Source organism: Notolepis coatsorum (assembly GCF_963971535.1).
Source record: "Notolepis coatsorum genome assembly, chromosome: 3".
Taxonomy (NCBI): Eukaryota; Metazoa; Chordata; class Actinopteri; order Aulopiformes; family Paralepididae; genus Notolepis; species Notolepis coatsorum.
The window spans coordinates 3,881,995-3,885,966 of record NC_140167.1 but is presented as its reverse complement, the minus strand read 5'-3'; positions in this window follow the sequence as shown (position 1 = coordinate 3,885,966).

Sequence of the window (3,972 nt, the reverse complement as noted above, 5' to 3'; positions counted from 1 at the left end):
AATAAAATACAGTGGTACAACATATTAATAGAATCCAATAAAACAGTGCAATAAACAGGTACATGGTGTGCCATCTCGGTATCTGTACATTAGTATTTACAGAGCATATAGGACATGCTAGTTAGCTTTAGTAGTGCAATACACTGTTCCTGATGTTATACTATTTTAAGTGGCCTTTCCTCTGGCCATAAGTGTGCGTGTGTGCGGCATGAGTGTTAAAGTGGCTGCTAGTGTGTGAGCGTGCTCAGCGTGCGTGTCGTGTATGTACTTGTGTGTGGATAGTTCAGTTTCTGTGTCTCTCGATGTTCATTGTTCAAGGCTCTGATGGCCTGGGGGAAGAAGCTTAGCCTAAGCCTCTCCGTCTTAGTCTCTAGAATTCGCAGGCGTCTGCCTGACCTCAGCAGCTGGAACAGGCTGTTATTGGGGTGGTGGGGGTCTTTCATTATCCTGCAGGCTCTGGATTTGCACCTCTTGTTGTATAGAGCCTGCAGGGGAGGTAGCGCAATACCCGTGGTACGCTCGGCTGAGCGCACCACACTCTGTAGGGCCTTCTTGTCCTGTGCCGTGCTGTTCCCATACCAGGCAGTGATGTTTCCGGTCAAGATGCTCTCTACAGCTCCTGAGTAGAAGGACTGAAGTATCTTCCCCGATACTCTGAACTTCCTTAACTGTCTCAGGTGGTAGAGGCGCTGCTTCGCTTTCTTTACTACTGTGCCTATGTGTGTTGACCATGTCAGGTCCTCTGAGATGTGGACCCCCAGGTACTTGAAGCTGCTCACCCTGTCCACGGTAGCCCCGTTAATCCTCAGTGGTGTGTGTGTCTCCCGCTGTCCTCTCCTATAATCCACGATCAGCTCCTTGGTTTTACCAATGTTCAGGAGCAGGCTGTTGTCCTGGCACCCCCCCGCTCTATCAAAGAACAGTTATTGAATGTTTCCTGCATGGAAGTACATTACATTTTGCTTTATACATTAATTGTGCTGTTTTAAATTCATCATTTAACTTGAATGTTTTTGACTTAAAAAATGATATGTTTGTGTGATCACGATAACCTGCAATGTGAACTATCATTATGGCTCTTTTTTGGAGTATAAAAATTGGTTGTAGTGTAGAATTATAAGTGTTTCCCCAGACTTCAGCGCAGTCATTTAAATATGGTAAAACTAGTGAACAGAGTGTAGAGTGATTTTTGATCCAGAATGTGCTTTGCTTTACTCATGCAAAGCAGGAGCGCAAAACACTGCATTTCTGTCACACAAGTCTATTCATCTATTTGAGTTTAGCAACCACCAACCACTTTGTCCCGAGATAACACATCTGCTGCACAGTGCACACCAGTGAAACCAATCCCATGCCGTTAAGATCAGCTTGGTAATTGAACAGCCATGCTTAATGAAAACAATAGCCTATACATCACAGCTTCCCCTCAATGGTTTTCATTCGATCGAACATTTGATCTGGCTTAATATAGCCGATAAGATCAATAGCGATCAATTATAATAGGCCTGTGCTGTGATCAGCTCGGATTCCAATCAGTAACATCCCTAGATATATTATCGTACTCATTATGAGCATTATGAATTGAAAATGGGGGACCCTGGCCTGATGTAAACAAGACGAAAGTCTTTCTCTGGTCTGCATCCCCTTAACAATTGTGTGTATTGAGCCATACTGTATTATTGTACCCATTCTACAATCTGTTAATAAAGTTTTCAATCAATCAATACGTCATTTACATTTAGTCATTTATCTGAACGCTTTTATCCAAAGCGACTTACAAGTTCTGTACAACAAGTCATCAGGAAGGGCACAACTCTATCAGCTGAGTAACAATGGTCATCAAAGTGTTGAGTGCTACAGTGTAGGTTAGTATATTAGGACAAGTGCATGACAGTAAGGTTAGTTAGGGTTAGATCTTTTTTTATTTAAATTTTTTTAAATTTTTATTCAGATAATAAATCTAAATAAAACGTTGTTGTCATCTTGTGAAATCGGTAAAAAATAATAAAAAATGTCAGATCAGTTGCTTTGACAAAGATTATAATCCCTTTCATATAATCCACATCCTGAGCTCACTGCAGAATGCCCCGAGGCTCTTCATTCCAGAGCTGAAAGTGACATATAATGCAAGTCTGACACACTTCACTTGTATACCTTTTTTTGTAGCAGATCTTATTTGCCAAGCTTGGGAGAGAAGGCAGAAAGGCAGAAAGACCGAGCTGTACTCTGTATTAATGTAATCCCTATTTATATAATTAAATGAAACGTGCAATGTAATAACGAACACTGCAAATAGTGTTTCAAGTTTCAAGTTTCAAGTTTCTTTATTAGTTGTCATACAGATTGAAGTACAGAATACTTTTATACAAAATGCTTCTTTCTGTTTCGCTCCAGAGACTGTGCTATAGGCAAAAATAGATAAGTATAAAATAAGTATAGCAAGTATAAAATAGACGTCAAGTACGTAGACAACATTTTTATATGACACTGGTATATATTTCACTATTGCCTTGTCTCCTTTAAAGGAAAACTCCAACATTTTGGGAAATTAGCTTATTTGCCATCTACCCTGGAGTTAGACAAGAAGATACATACCTTTTCATGCAGTAGGAGTAGGAAGACGCACACCGTTAGCCTAGCGTAGCGTCAGTCACTGGAAGTAGGTTCCTCCATTAGCCTAGTTCCCAACGTCTGCCTACTCCTGCTGCATGCACAGAGAAGAAAAAAGTATGTATCTTCTTGTCTAACTCCAGGGTTCCCAAAATGTTGGAGTGTTAAGATGCATACCTTTTTGTTCTCTGTGCATGCAGTAGGAGTAGGAAGACGTGCACCGTTAGCCTAGCTTAGCGTCAGTCACTGGAAGTAGGTTCCTCCATTAGCCTAGTTCCCAACGTCTTCCTACTCCTACTGCATAGTCAAGTCAAGTCAAGAGTTTTATTCGTCACGGCATACAAGTATACAATGAAATGCGGGTGGTCTTGCCCACAACGATGTAGTAACAACATATAATAGAATCCAATAAAACAACATTGTGCAATAAACAGTAACATAGTAGGGCATATCGGTATTTGTACATAAGTTATTTACAGAGCATGGAGGACATGCTAGGTCCTGTGGTAGTGCAGTACACTGTTAGCTACGGATGAGGCACTGGGTCTTTCTGTACATTGCTATTTTATACAATCTCAGGTTATACTATTTTTAAAGTGACCTTTCCTTAGTGGCCATAAGTGTGGGCGTGTGCAGCATGAGTGTGTGCATGCACAGAGAAGAAAAAGGTATGCATCTTCTTGTCTAACTCCAGGGTAGATGACAAATAAGCTAATTTCCCAAAATGTTGGAGTTTTCCTTTAACTATGTTCAGCCTGTCTGGAGCTAGCCATGGTCTAAGTGTGGTATGGTAAGGTTGGGTTTGCGTCTCCATTAGCTATGTTCAGCCTGTCTGGGGCTAGCCAGGGTCTAGTATGGTATGGTATATATATGGTTGGGTTTGTGTCCCAATTGCGTTTCTTTTAAACTCCCCAGTTGCTAGGCAACCTTTCAAAATTCACACCACCAACATACGGTACACGAGCTACACCCTGATGATACAACAGTCCCAGCCAGGTCGGGCCAGGTTGTTGTGAAAGGTGTCTGTCTCTCAGCCTGGGTCCAGCCAGGTTGTTGTGAAAGGTGTCTGTCTCTCAGCCTGGGTCCAGCCAGGTTGTTGTGAAAGGTGTCTGTCTCTCAGCCTGGGTCCAGCCAGGTTGTTGTGGAAGGTGTCTGTCTCAGCCTGGGTCCAGCCAGGTTGTTGTGAAAGGTGTCTGTCTCTCAGCCTGGGTCGGGCCAGGTTGTTGTGGAAGGTGTCTGTCTCAGCCTGGGTCCAGCCAGGTTGTTGTGGAAGGTGTCTGTCTCAGCCTGGGTCCAGCCAGGTTGTTGTGAGAGGTGTCTGTCTCTCAGCCTGGGTCCAGCCAGGTTCTGAAAGGTGTCTGT